Source organism: Chenopodium quinoa, unplaced genomic scaffold, assembly GCF_001683475.1.
Source record: "Chenopodium quinoa cultivar QQ74 unplaced genomic scaffold, ASM168347v1, whole genome shotgun sequence".
NCBI lineage: Eukaryota > Viridiplantae > Streptophyta > Magnoliopsida > Caryophyllales > Amaranthaceae > Chenopodium > Chenopodium quinoa.
Window position 1 is genome coordinate 210812 of NW_018744616.1, and position 16289 is coordinate 227100.

Genomic DNA, 16289 nt, shown 5'->3' on the forward strand with positions numbered 1-16289 from the left:
AAAAGAGTCAGAAACACACCCGTAGTTTGGCCACACCAACCCATGGTTTGACCGAACCACTCCACAAGCTCTGCGCGTGATTCTTAATGAAGATCAAACGGTTGAGATTGAAGATCAAAGATGATGCTCCATGATAGCCATTGATGATGTGATGTGCGGTGGTGATGCGTGATGATGAAGAGTAAGAGCAGCTAAAATTCAAAGGAATTAAGGGTCACATTTTGGTTTTAGGGGGGAATTTGTTTTTTATTAATATTGTTTTCCTTTTATTTATTTCCTTTTATCTTATTTTTCTTTCTTAGTTTTATTTTATTTGTTTTTATTTTCCTTTTCTTTCTTTCTTTAGTTTTCTTTTTTTCCTAAGTTGGTATAAATACCCATTTTTTTGGGAAAATTAGGGGGAATCAATCAATTAATCTATTTCTTAATTAGTTTTAGTTGAGAGCTTCTCTCTCTTAGTTAGGGTTAGCTTAGGATTAGATTAGTTTAGAGAGAGAAAGTGAGGGTTTCACCATTGTTGAACTTGGATTTTGAAGAAGAAGATTAATCATCTTGTTTGTAGACTTTCATCTTCAACCAATGATAATCTCTAACTCTCTCTCCTCTATTTTATTTGCTTTCTTTTGATTATTGTTTTAGTTGTTAGTGTTTCCTGTTAATCATGTTGATTCTTGATTATTTGTTAATTATTCTTGTTGTTGGCATGATTAGTGAGTGATTTCCCCATTAAGGGGATGATTGTCGTGTAGTTGGACCTTGAGCATGTTCAAGGGTTTGGAATTGTTTTATTTGTGATTAAATTCTTTATATGCTTGATATTCTTCAATCTACTTGCAAAATGCATGTTGTTAGTTGATTAGGTGAATTATTGTTAGAAGATGCGATAGCGGACCTAGAAAGATTCATTTATATTGATCGTTATTTGATAGCACCTCCTAGTATATGGTTCTAATGTGGAAGCATAGAGGTTATGTTAGGAGAAGCTAATGAACCCCGACAGGTGGCTAGATTGGACCTCTTATATCGATATTCATGCATGTTTAGTTCATGATTAATTCAAATTCTATGCCTTTGTTTATGTTCAAGTGAATGATATACCTAAACCATTTCCCTTAGTGTTGTATTTCTTGTTTTAGCATCATTAGACTCTAGTTTAATTATCTCTTATTTAGGAATAGCTTAATTGTTGATAACATTTGGTGGCGTTTACTCGTTCCCTGTGGTTCGACCCCTATGCTTGCCTTATACTCGTATTAGGTTTTTTTAGGTTGTATAAATTGTATTTGAACTAGGGATAGACATTTGACGACGTGTTTATTCCCTTGTCAGTGGGATATAGATGATTAAACCTTAAGTCGACTATTCGACCATATTAGGTGCTTGAAATATGACTTCGATACTTGGTAGGGGTAAAATGGTAATTTTGGTACTGTTTAAATATCAGTTAAACTTTCCCGCAAGTTTTTTGGTGGAAAAAATAACTGCCTTAACGTTGCGGTAGATAATTCAAATTGGTTAAAGATGCTTGGAATATTCTAGAAACCAGTCCTTGTGGTGTAAAGGTCACGCGCAAGCATTGTACCACGTGGACATCTGTCGTGACACAGCGTTCTTTTACCGTTACACGAAAATTTCTTTTCGTGACACGACGCTGGTTTTTTGCTGCTAAATTAGTCAAACGGCGTTTTCCAAGAGGTGCAGACCACCGTGCCACCTAGAATGTTGCCGTGACACAACGTCTGTTGTGTGACGTGGCGTTCTATGTCTGTAGGTAATATTTGAAGCATTACCCCAAACTTGAACCCCACTATGATCATCAACTTAAGCATGGTGGTGTCCAAAGGGAAAGAAATTATAGCAAAAGAGTCGCCAACAAGTTTTAGGAACCTGTAAATCGTTCACAGGGTGAAGGTTACACCCTTTAATGATCCAAGAGATCTTCAACTCCAATAGGTCTGGAACTAAGACTGGAAGTTCGGGGATGAAGGTACAAATTCAATCTAAAAGAGAAAGAACCTACCCTGATAATAGACCTCTAGTTTATTCTTCTCGTATTCATGTGCGCTTTCTGACTAACGTGCAATCAATAGATTAACCCTAAACCTGTTTATATATGTTGGTTGAATATTAATGCACAAATAAATCTATTATTGGTGATCACTTGAATTATAATCAAATTAAACCTAAACAAGATTATTAATTATCTTATTAAGCGTGATTACAAGTACAAATTCCCTTTAAACATGCATAAAAGGCGTGATCAAGAAATAACAATAATTATATTCAAGCAACATAATAATAATAATAATAATAATAATAATAATAATAATAATAATAATAATAATAATAATAATAATAATAATAATAATAATAATAATAATAATAATAATAATAATCATGATCAATAATCACAACAATCATGTTAAAGCATAATAGTAGCAAGATTCTAGGCATGATACTAACAAGATTAATAACAAACCCTAGCATGTCACTAAGCAATAAAGATCAAAGCTTTAACCCTAACATGATACTAACATGATATTAGAAAAGAAAATAGGTTGCATTCTTTTAATCATACTTAATATTAGGAATTTTTAGTTAACCCTAAACATGATACTACGAAGCAATAAAAACATCCTAACATGATACTAGGAATCAAAATAACACTCCAAGCATGACTTCTATATCATAATACCAATTAAAACAATTAAAGCACTTAATTTGATGCCTCGTACCTCTTTCTAATAACAAAATACACACGTTAGTAACTTCAAGGAAAATATAAATCAAGAATTAAATTAAATAATTGAAATAGAGATTTGGGAACAAACCCTAAGAAATTAAAACCTTTCACGTCTAGGGCGAAGGCAACTTCGAACTTGACTAGGTATGTCTAGATCTTGTGAATGCGGAATTTTGTTTGTAAAAAGTTGGTTTAGAAAGAGAGAGAGAGGGAATCAAGAAATTCTTTATGAGAGTCGGTGAGAATTGATGATTAAAAAATGAGGTCTAAGTTCAAAAAGGAATAAAACACGCCTCTGTCGCCAACAACATGATCTGTCGCCATGCGACAAGAACTGTCGTTTGGCGCTGCAAGACAGTTCTTGCGGATTTTGTTTTTATCATATATTTTGATCCAAAAGTCCAAATAAGTCATATAATATGTCGTTGGAAAGATCTTGAAGTATAATTTCCAACCCAATTGGAATCAGATACAAATCCTTTGTAGATTAAAATATATGGCCGAAATAGTTGAAGGGTGTTAGTTTTGGATAGAGTTTCATATTCCATTCATATCTTTTTCGTTATAGCTCGGGTTTTTAATATTATAATATATCATTGGAAAGATAATTTCAAGATCTATCCAACCATATAATATTTGGATAAAGATTATGAGGCACGAAAATAATATATGAATATATTCCATTTCGTACAAAAAAATGATTCTCAAAAGGAGTGGTTTTATTCAATTTCAAACTCTTTGAAATATAATTATCAATCCTAACTCCATTAGGATTTAAGAGAACCTTCTAGAGTATTCTAGAAGACTATAATCAATCCTAATAGCTTTAGGAATGATAGTTAATAATAGACCCTCCTCTAGATCATTAGGTCGTATGTAAGAACCTAACCGGGCCCAGTTTAGTATTTTGGCCATAACTTCCTCATTATTCATCAGAATTGGGCTTATAATATATCGTTGGAATGGTCTTTTCAAGCCCCATCCAACTAAACTATTATTGGACCCATATCATGGACCAAAATAAACTGGAATGCATGTTTTTCATAAATAGAGTAAGAAAAAAAAAATATTTTCAAAAACAGAAAGAAGAGATATTTTAATAAAAACATCCTCATCACTAGACTTTTCACACTTTTTCTTTTATTCGATAATCAAATGACATGAAAGGTATTCATCACTGGGTTTGGTTTTGGGGAGACACATCTGGGTGTCTACAGTGTCCCGCTGAAACAGTCATGCGTGCTTGAGTCTTTTGGTTTCTGTGCCTTTGACCCAATGCTTTGCCTCGTCTTGAGGGATAAAAGCGTTTGTTAGCAAAAATTACCGTGACACGGGACGTCACAACATTTTTCATTTCCTTTAAATTCAGATATTCTCGTGGGTTCTTCCTCATTTCATTTCTGCTGCTATTGCTCGTGTTCTCCGCCGGTATTTTTGAGCTTTACTTAATTCTCCATAAAATTCACTCAAATCTCTTGCTAGCTTCCTCATTTTCGAATCTCTACAAGAATCTATGTAATTTTCTTTTCTTTTTCTCTTGAATTTCGTGTAAATGAGCAATTTTCATGTAAAAACCCTTGAAAAATCAGATTGGGATATTTGATTTTGAGGTTTTATGTCAAAATTCTTTCCATGAATTAGCTTGTATATGAATGTATGGTTGTTTTTGAGCAATTTTAGGGCAAGTTTGCATGATTTGGTGCAGAATTGAGCAAATCACAATTTTTGGACTAATTTGGGCGTGAGAGTGTTCTTGTTGTTTCTTTACACTTGAAATGATGATACAATTGTTGTAAATCTTGTAAAACATGCTATGATGTGCCGATATATTGTTTTTGTGCAATTTCAAGCACACTCTGTTTTTGTCCATGTACTACACTGTCATGAAGAGCATGATATCATGCGATTAAGAGAACTGTAGTATTAGTTTGTCATGGAGAAACTAACTACTAGAAATCATTCTATTATTTAGCCAATTTTTAGCCTTGAGGTAAAAATTAAGTGCATAATAGAAAATGCAAGTTAAAGTAGCTGTTAAGCTATTTTTGAATAAATAACTAAATAACTTAGGAAATGATGCTAAGTATGTAGATTTTTATCTTTTGTTTGAACATAATATCATGCCTAGAAAACGGGATCGAGATATTTTTACTCGTGGCCGACGTCAAGCTTTCCGAGAGGACACTCCCATTGTTTATGAGGATATAGACAATGCCTTGGAGACCGAGCCTCGCCCCTCTACGAGTAGAATTAGGGGGACTCCACCTTCGTGGACACCAGACGGGTTGGTTTTCAGTCGGGAAAACCATATCTCTCACCGTCCGCTTTTCGGAATAGTCGATGGTGTGCTTCGCCATCATGGTTCAAGAGCTGGAGACTTTATTCCGCAACTGTACAGGATCATCACAGGGGATCTCGTCACCAATGGCTTGTGGGAGTCTGCTGGTTTAGGATATATTTATTCAGTAGTTATGGGATTTCACAGCCCCCGAGGCTGTGGCTCGATAATCTTCCGAGAGCTATTTGAGTATTTTTTTGATACTACCAACACTTTCTACTTTTCTTGGGGAAGATGACAGTGAGTCCTCTTGATTTCAGCATGATCAGCGGCTTGCGCTTCACCGAGCCACATGTCTATCAGATTCTTGACCTCACTTGGGGGGGGGGGGAATGAGGTAGTGGAGTTGTTTGGTCATCTCGTTCACCATATCAGGACTCGACCGGTGCCTTGGGGTGGTTTTAGGAGTGGGCGATCAGAGTCGGCTTGTGTTCTTGCCCATGGTTTTGATATAGCTATAATAGGGGTAATAATGATTCTAATGTTAATGTGCAATGTGTTGAATATTCTAATATTAGCATCAATTCCCATGATTTGTCACATGATCCCATTAGTGAACCTAAAACAAATGATTTCAACTATATTCCCTCTTTTTCTCATGATGATGAGCTACGTACTCAAGTTGATGCTAATAGTGTGTTTCAATATTCTTCGTTATTTACCATGCCTTCTTGTGATCTGCTTTGTTCCCTTAATAATGAATCTCATATGCTTGATTGTGCCCCCACTCCCCAATGTGATGTATATGCTCATGATCTTAATGTTGATTCCACTAGTAGAAAAATACAATAAGGCACCCCCATAAAGGACCGGTTCAGGCCAAACCGGTGCCCTAAACCGGCCCAAATTTGGGCGCCATTTTACACAAATATAAAAGGCACCAGTTCAGACCAAACCGGTGCCAAAAAATAAAAGGGCATCGGTTTGAACCGGTGCCAATTGATCCGCTCCTTAATTAAAAAAAAACCGGTTTAACATTATTATTATAAAAAAAAACCCTCCCATATATAAACCCCCCCAAACCCTAAAACTCATTTTGCCGCTTCTCCTCTCCTCTTCTCTCCTTCTCTTTCTCTTTCTCTCTCCTCTTCTCCTCTCCTCCTCTTTCGCTCATCATTCACCAGTCTTTCTCATCTCCTCCTTCCCTTTCTCATCTCCTCATTAACCAGTCTTTCTCATCTCCGCTACCACGTCTCCTTATCCTTCTCCTTCAAGCCCACCACGAAGACCACCACGGAGACCACCACGAACACCACCACGGAGACCACCACGAGCACATGCAACACCACGAACCGGTATGATTTTGATTTATTTTTTTTTATTTTGATTTTAATTCATTTTGTTTTCGATTTTGGTTGTAATACATTTTGTTTTCGATTTTGATTTTTTTTTTTCGATTTCTGGGTTATTTTTTTTCCGTTTTCAATTTTGATTTTTTTTTCGATTTTTGTTTATTTGATTTTAATATATTTTGTTTTCGATTTTGATTTTTTATTTTTCGATTTCTGTAATATTTTTTTTTCTTATGTTTGATTTTGAATTTTTTTTCGATTTTTATTTTTGTTTATTCGATTTTAATATATTTTGTTTTCGATTTTGTTTTTTTTTTTATTGATTTCTAGGTTTTTTAATTTTTATTTTTTATCTGTGTTTTTTCGATTTCAATTTTTTTTCGATTTCAATTTATTTCCATTTTTGGGCTTTTTTTTATTTCTGGGTATTTTTCGATTTAATTTTTTTGCGATTTCAATTTTTTTTTTCAGGGTTTGAATCTTATTTTTTTTTTATGGGTTTGAATCTTAATTTTTTTTTTGGGTTTGAATTTCAATTTTTTTCTGGGTTTGAATCTTAATTTTCGTAATTTTAGTTTACAGTGAGTTTTTATTAATGTTAGTGTTTTAATTGATGCAGGTGAAGAATCAAGGTGTTGATTTTGGAATTTTGATTTCAATGTTGTAATTTTTTTTTCTTCGATGTGTAATTTTTTTTTTCTTCAATGTTATAATTTATTTTTTTCTGGATTTTGATGTTGTAATTTATTTTATTTTTTTGTATTGTAAAATAACAATTTAATCATCAATATATTTCGTATTCAAGCTTGTTATATGTTTCTGATTATATTTCTTATTTAATGATCAATTTTGATCAATATTCATTTCATTTAAGTGGACAAAATATTATGTGGCTAAGTGGATAAAGCAAACTAAAAAAAATTAAAAAAAAATGCATTGGCCCCGGTTAACCGATGCCAATTGACTTTAATTCCCAAAAAAAAAAGAAGTTATGGCACCGGTTAACCGGTGCCTATTTGACCCTATGGCACTGGTTTTAAGCCGGTGCTAAAAATTGGGTTTTTGGCACCCCCCACATTGTCACCGGTTCAAACCGGTGCCTTAGGCCGGGTTTGAACCGGTGCCAAATTCGTTTTTTCACGTAGTGTTCTTCCAATCTTGGTTGTACATCTTATTCTTTTGTTGAACCTCAACCTTCTACACCTTTTGAATCTCTTGTTGATATATTTAAGTCTCAAATTAGGCACATTGAGCTTGATAATGATCTTGGGCCTAGTAAGGAGATGATTCTTACATCTATGAGAGGTCAATTAGAGATGATGTAAAAGAATGAGGGGCGTATTGAGGAGGAAAAGAGAAGAAGAGATGAGTTAGAAAGCCAATTGTCATCCTTGATGCTTGTATATGAAAACCCCCAATCTAATGTGTGTGTTGAAGATGATGGTGATGATTTTGAGCAACCAAGAGAGGGTGAGGATCCTATTGGTGAGTATTTGAGTGATGGTGAAAGTGTTGAGAGTGAAGACAGTGTTGATTTTGAAAACCCCAACCCTCCATCCCATCTTGATGAGTCTCAAGTGTATGTTTGTGACCCTTCAATCTATGAGTATATAGACTGTTTTGAGGAAATGTCTCATTTGTTTTTTGAGAGTCATATGAGGACTTATAGATTTTTAGATGATTTCCTCGAGAACGCTTCTTGGGACTTAGATGAGTTTGAGATAAATCTACCTCAATTCATGCACGGTTTTGAGGCCTTGGGTTTTGGGATAATTGAAGGAAAGGTTGTTTATTGTGGTGGAAAGGAGCTTGAGGTTAATTCCCTTGGAGTTTTTGAGCTTAAGGGAGGTGTAGATTGTGAGAGTTTATCATTTGAGGAATCTATGATTGATTTTCATGCCCTCATTGGCGATGTGAGACCTTGTGGCGAGGGAGTAGCTACCCCTTTTCCCGTTTCTCATACCCCTTTTCTCAAAGTTTGAACACATCCTTCCTTTCCCTATTTATCTCCCTTCCTATCTCAAAGATTCTATTGGGGAGCTGTAGACACCCAAATGTGTCTTCCCAAAACCAAACCCAGTGATGAGTACCTTTCACGTCGAACCATAATCGAATGAAGTGAAAGTGTGGAAAGACTAGTGTTGCGGAAAGTTTTAAATTCTTTTCTCTTCTCTCTGTTTTTGAAAACTTATTTTAAGAAAACAGCCAATCCAGTTTGTTTGGTCCATGATACGGGTCCAATAATAGTGTAGTTGGATATGGCTCGCAAAGACCTTTCCAACGATATATTATAAGCCCAATTCCGATGAATATTGAGGAAGTTATGGTCAATTTACTAAATTGGGCCCGGTTTGAGCTTTATATACGGCCCAATGATCTTGGGGAGGGCCTAATATGATTTATCATTCCTAATGAAATAAGGAATGGTTTTAGTCTTCTAGAATCTTCTAGAAGGTTCTTTTCATTCCTAATTCAATTAGCATTGATAAATTCACTTTTCAGAGTTTTAATTAAAATCAAATAGCATTTTCGAGGAAATTATATGATTTTACCTCCAGTACGGAAAATTTATCTGATTTTCGAAGATGCGTTAAAATCAGGCTTGGCGTCTAACCCCAGGCCTTGGCGCCTAGAACCAGGCCTGGCGCCTGGCGCTAGCCATTGGCGCCTGGCGCTAGTGTTGGTGCCTGACGCCAGTTAGCCAAGGGTGGCACCAGCTCTGTTTTCTGTGCGTCAGACTCTGTTTTGTTTATTTTATCTTTTTGGCTGATTTTCTCTATAAATATCGTATTAAAAACTCCGTTTTCATTCATCATCTACATCCATCATTCACCTACAATCAGTTTTCATTCGCAATCATTAATTCTCTAATTCTCTCTTAATCATTCACCAATTCTCATGATCTATAATCAGTTTTAATTAGCATTCATTCTCTCTTTCTTTTTCTAAACTTGTTTTCAAATATAAAATTCCGCATACGCAAGATCTAGAAACACCTAGCCATATTCGAAGTTGCCTTCGCCCTAGACGTGAAAGGTTTTAATTTCTGAGGGTTTGGTCCCAAATCTCTATTTCAATTATTTAATTTAATTGTTGATTTTATTATTTTCCTTGAAGTTACTAATGTGTGTATTTTGTTATTAGAAAAAGGTACGAGGCATCAAAGTAAGTACTTTAATTGGTTTTAATTGATGTTATGATGTAGAAATAATGTTTACATTGTTATTATGATATTCCTAGTATCATGTCTAGGGTAATTTTAATATTAAATATGATTGTTATGATGCTTCCTATTCTTTTACTAATATTTATTCATGTTAGTATCATGTTAGGGTTAAAGCTTTTATTTTTATTGCTTAGTGACATGGTAGGGTTTATTATTAATCTTGTTAGTATCATGCCTAGGATCTTGCTATTATTATGCTTTAATATTAACATGAACATGATTATGATTATAATTGTTATGATTTATGATGATTATGAATATTATTATTATTATTTTGATGATTATATTTATTTATTATGTTGCTTGATACATATTTATTGTTATTGCTTGTTCGCGCCTTTATGCATGTTTAAAGGGAATTGGTACTTGTAATCACGCTTAATAAGATAATTAATAATCTTGTTTAGGGTTAATATGATTATAATTTCAAGTGATCGCCAATATTAGATTTATTTGTGCATTTAAATTCAAACAACATAGATAAACAGGTTTAGGGTTAATCCTAATGATTGCATGTTAGTCAGAAAGCGCACATGAATACGATCAGAATAAAGTAGAGGCCTATTATTAGGGCAGGTTCAATCTCTTTTAGGTTGAATTTGTACCTTCATCCCCGAACCCTTATTTGGTTCTAGACCTTATGGAGTTGACGATCTCTTGGATCGTTAAGGGGCGTAACCTTCACCTCGTGAACGGTTTACAAGTTCCTAAAACTTGTTGGCGACTCTTTTGCTATATCTTCTTCCCTTTTGGACGCCACCGTACTTTAGTGTATGATCACAGTGGGGTTCAAGCTAGTGGGATTAAGGCTTGAAATTATTCCCTACAGTTTTTGGCGACTCCACTGGGGAGGATTTCTATTTTAATTCCTGAATTTGTTTCGGCAACGATTTAGAATGAGTGGATGAGACTCGAAAAGTTCTAAGTATTTCATGTGCGTAATTTTGATTAACATTATAGTCATATGCATAAAAAGAACTCATTGGAAAGACCATCCGTAATGAGTTAAAAACATAGGACTTTACACGTAGGAAATTTGAGAAATATCTTTCACAACTAGGACCGAAATAACACCGCGCGAAACTGGAAAATTTTATCGAGCACAGAAAGCTGTTGAGGCATGTGGGAAGTAGCGTCAGGGGCTAGAGCCTTGGCGCGAGCATTTTAACCGTAGCGCCAGACGCCAGTATTGGTGCCAGGCGCTACAGCTAAAAGCTGGCGCCAGTCTCTGATTGCTGGCGCCAATTTCCCCAATACCGAGCCAGAAATTTCCCCAATTTCGACCAGTTTTTCGTATTGTTTGCTCGATCCTACTTCCTGATTGAATTTTTTCTCACTATTCTGAAACCCATATGTGTTCTACTTATGGACATAACCCTCTGGGAATTCATGATCCATCTACCCGATTGAATGCTCCGTGCAACAAAGGGTACATCCGAGATTGTTGAATTCACCAAACCATGGAAGTGAGTTTTTTCTAAAACTCGCGGTGTCCCATCCACTCGCGCCAACCCTTCACGGTTAGGCTTCCGCGCGGTGCATCCGAAAAATTAACCATGGACCCGATTTGACTAAACCATATCCCGAACTTTAGAGAACTAGAGCCATGGTTAGGTTGAGAACTCATTGCATCATATTGTGCCTACTTGACTAATTGTGCATTATTTGTTGTGCATATATTCTATGTTTTTTCCTAACCGTTTGTTTGACTTTAAGACTAAATAAACTGATTCATGACTAAAGGACTTTGTTTAATTACTTAATTAATTAATTTGAGCTAATAAATAAACATGAAATCGAGTCATAGTTCCTTTAAGTCAACCCGGATTTTTATTCCCGTATACTGCACAAACGTCAATTTGTTTTGGTCATAGATGAAGTTCTAGAAAGAACTATGGGTTTTACAACCAATGGATCTGTAGCCCCGAGTTTTATCTTTAATTCGGAGTTGGTTTCATACCAATCAAAGTCACAGATCAAAAGTTATGACTAAAATACCACAGTCTGTCCAGTTTAATGCATATATGCGAGGTCTTAATTTAGTCTTTGCTTGAGTCTAGTCAGTAGTCTAGCCACATGGTCATGACACGAGTCTTAACATGTTACCTACACTCACTAGTCTTAGCACACACTTTGAGTATATGTCACCATGACCATGCCTTAGGTTCATGCATGAGTCGGTCTTTTCCGTCATTTGAGTTGGGGGTACATTCTATTCCTAATTCTTCATATCCCTCCATCTACATCATTTTCCTTCACATTCTATTCCAATCTTTCTTCACTTCCTCCATCCATTGCATGTTGAATAAAGTTTGAGTCAAATAATTAACAATAGATATCCCCAAATTCCTTTTCCACAATACTTGGTCGAGGAGAGAAGGGCGATTAATCAAGGACAACCTCTTTATTCAAGTCTCACTTTTTGATAAACTGATTCGTCAAAAGAGAAAGGCTAAAAGGATAATGGAAACTCAAGAAGAAGTCAATGAGCTTAGGAACCAACTAGTTACCATGACTGAAACACTGAAGCTTCTCACCCTTAAGGTCGATGATCCCGTGAAGCAACAACAAATGAACCTCATGCAAGAAAGTTTGAGGAAGCTATCTAGTGACTATAAATTTCAGGGCATGAGTTCACAAGGGGTCTCGCTGGACAAGGAACTTCTCCCTCATAAGTTCAACGCCACTGACATCCCTAAATTCAAGGCAACAGATAACCCTTACTTCCATTTAAGAGCTTTCGAAACCATAATGAACATTAAGGGTATCGATAAGAAGGTTTTCCCCTCTCTATTCTCATTATCTCTTGAGACCGTTTGCCAACAATGGTTCTTCTCCCTTGACAAAGAGAAAACCTCTACCTGGGAATCGATAGTAAACACTTTCATTGATAGATACAAGTGCAATATTCAAGTTAAAACCGATCATAGACAACTTGAGATGCTAAGACAAAAAGAGAATGAAGGATTTACTTCTTTCTTTAATAAATGGAGGGAAACTTCCTCTAAGATGATTGAGGTCCCCACCGAAAAGGAGTCCGTGAGAATGTTTATCAAGAATCTCCAAGAGAAGTATTCGAAGCATTTAAAATATCAACACAATCTAAATACTTTCAAGGCCGTTTATGACATCGGAATTGAAATCGAAGATGACCTCGCAAAGCAAAAAGCTACTAACAATAGTAACCATGCTGGCTGGAAAGGAAAGAAGAACGACAATCCTTCTTCTTCCGAAAACGCCCACTCTATTAACAATGTTGGTACCTTTGATCTCAGTAAAGTTTTAGCCATAGATAACCAAGGATCTAAGAAGCAACTAAGGAAAGACTTCACCCCCATTAGGATGAGCTACGATACTGCCTTCGATCGACTCCATGCCAAAGGACTCATTACTCCCATTGGACCTATTCAAGATCCCGCACCTGAAAAGAGATTACCTAGTTGGAATCCAGACGAACACTGCAAGTACCATCAAGGTAGGGGTCATACTACTGAGAGATGTTGGAAGCTAAAAGAGGCTATCCAACATTTAATTGATGATAACAAGCTTCCCATGCCTCCAGTTAACAAGAAGAGCGAGTGATGATGAAGGACACAACACAAGACAAGAGGTGAGCTTCAACAACAAGATTTCGTGACCTCTTTTTCTATTTATTTTTCTTTTTTCCTTTCCCCAATAAGTCTAGCATAGGCACCTTTCTTTTCCCTTAGATTAATTTTGTAGATTCTTTATTTTCTTTTAATAAAATGAGCATTTATTTCCTTATGTATGATCATTTCATTATATTACATTACATTTAAAAAAAAAAATTAAGCACAAGGTATACCAATGATTTGAGGCACCTCTTGTAGCCACATCATATCTCCTTTCACCTTTCTAAATTATACAATCCTTTCTTCATAAACCACTTTGAGCCTCGTCTAACGATAGACCTTTTATTTTTTCAACCTACATCTACCTAACTTTGGGTTGGGATGGGATGGTGTGCAACTTATGCAATTCTAAAAAGCTTGAGTGATTTCAGAAGATCAAAATAAAAAATAATAAGCAAAAACAAAAAAATAATAAAAGTGTACAAAAGGGCAAGTGTTCTAATGTCTTTGATATGAAAATATCTTTGATAAGAACACGTCTCAGATTGCGTCTCTTATCGAGTGCTCGGTACTGTGCCTGAGAAACATGAACGCCAAGTGAGTGATAGACCGCATGATCGGGATTGCCCACACTTGCAAATAAAATAGATGCTAAATCAAAAGATAAAAAAGAGCTAAAAAGAGTAAAAACTCAAGCATGAAAATACAAATATTTAAAAGCAAGGTTGCACACCTTGGGGGCTTATCTAGGGTCTTGAGCCTTTATCCCTTTTTTCTATAACCTTTAGCCTAACCACGTTACAACCCTTAAAAGACCTTTTTGAGGTATATACACACTTGTGCGAGGTTCGGCTAGAGCTACGTTCGGCCTGATTCCTAACGGATACGTAGGCAACCTCACATCGAGGTGCGGCCGTAATAAACATGCATTCATATTCACGATCACACACTTACACCATGATCATATCAAGGGATCTCCAATACTCATCCCTATTCATTTAGAGCTAGACTTGGGGGCTTGATCTCTACATCATTAGCTTACCTAGCCTAAGAGTCACCATTATTTAAATCTTCTAATAATAATATTTTCCACACACTTAGCTCTTGAGACCTAACTTTAGTGTCACTTTCACACACTGCACAGATACATGACCAAATATATCTTCCATTAGGAACCCTTTGTCATGAAATCACAACGCTGAAGCATGCCTTATCATATTAAAATCGCTCATCAATCATAATTGTCATTGCATCACGAAGTATGAAGTGCTTAGCCTCCGTGCCTAAGTTACCTAAATACTTTCATTGAGTCAACCATTGAGATAGCCTAGGATGGATTAATACTTGCACCTTGAGAGACAGTATCAAACAACATTTGACTAAGCTCATTCAACATGCATTTTCAAACTTTCGATTCTTTTTCACGTCTTTCTTTTTTCGAGAGAAAGTCGGTACCCTCCACAAAAATGACGGAAAATTTTTGTTTTTTGCATTTTTCGAGTCGCACAATCATAATACAATGCACACACGAGTCATGTACACATTGAGTCATGTCATGTCATATCACTTTGATTTGAGTCTAACACACGTGTCATTTTACTTCGAGTCGAGTCAACCTCGAGTCAGTCAATCATCGAGTCAAGTTTATGCCTTGAGTCGTGTCAAGTCAATGAGTCAAGCAATGATAAGCCTTAGGTCAACCCTAAGATAATTGAAAAGATTGGCAAAGTTCTATGGTAAAAATAAATATAGGTGCAGCAGAATAGGGAGGACCCTACTCCAATTCTTGGCGTCAGAGATATCTCAGCAGCGACAGAGCTCGAAGCCTCTCAGAAAGGTGATTTCGACTTCATACAACGATTTCGGGTTCCTTGGTACGCCAGTTAGCCCCTATAAGCAATTTGACATGATTAAATAGTCGGTTTGATTACAACAGCATATAAGTGATCGACTTGATGAAAGATCGTCTCACTTAGCTTGAAGCGCCTAAGCATTGGCTCAAAAGCAGAAAAGGCACCGACATATAGGTTCAAAGCAACGAAAGCGCCGACGTACAGGCATAGCGGAAGCAAAGTTCAAGCGAGATTTAAGGATCGACAAGTGTTGGTCTTCGGTAATTTTCTTCAGAATATTATCGCAACAAACGTTCAAGTATCGAAGCTCTTTGCTCCAGAGACGCGTGGACATATCATCAAAGCTCTTTTATTCAGAGACGAGTGAACATTGAAATAGCAAGACGACATTCGCTAAGATTGTGGAGGTTGTCACTAAAGATTTGAGAAGATAGCACGAGATGGGCGATCTTCGACAGCGTTCGCTAAGATTGTGGAAGTTGTCACTAAAGATTTGAGAAGATAGCATGAGATGGGCGGTCTTTGACGGCATTCGCTAGGATTGTGGAGGTTGTCACCCAAGATTTGAGAAGATAGCACGAGATAAGGCGGTCTTCGACGACTTTTGCAATGATTGGAAAGGTTGTCACTATGATCTAAGAAAAGGCTCAAGATGTAGCAAAATTGATCGACGGAGTTCCCTAGTTTGCGGAAGATCGTCAAAACAAACAGCAAGATGGCATTCCATAGATTGTGGAAAGTTGTCAAAAGGCAACTGAAGGTGATTTCAAGAGAAATAATCTTCGATAGTATTCCCTTGGACGTGGAATATTATCAATGCGGATGAGGATTGTTTCAAGAGAAGCAATCTTCGATGGTATTCCCTTGGGCGTGGAATATTATCATAGCGGAGGAAGATCGTTTCAGGCGAAGCAATCTTCTATATTGGAAGCAGTTACAGGTGTAGCAGTTTTCAAGCGGGATGGCATTCTCTAGCTTGTAGGAGGTCATCAAAACAATCGGTTACTTTCAGAGACGTGTACTCGACGGTACAAGATACGCGTTTCTTAAATCTTTTATCTGTTTAACTAACGCTAGTTTGCAGGTATCGGCGTTGCAAGAGTGGTTTAGGATCGCAGAACGTTCTGAATCATTCTCCGTCCCTATCGCTACTTTGACTTTTGTTTTCGAAACTTGCATTTCTCCAAACTCAGTCAAAGTGGGGGCTTCTGTAGACACCCAAATGTGTCTCCCCAAAACCAAAC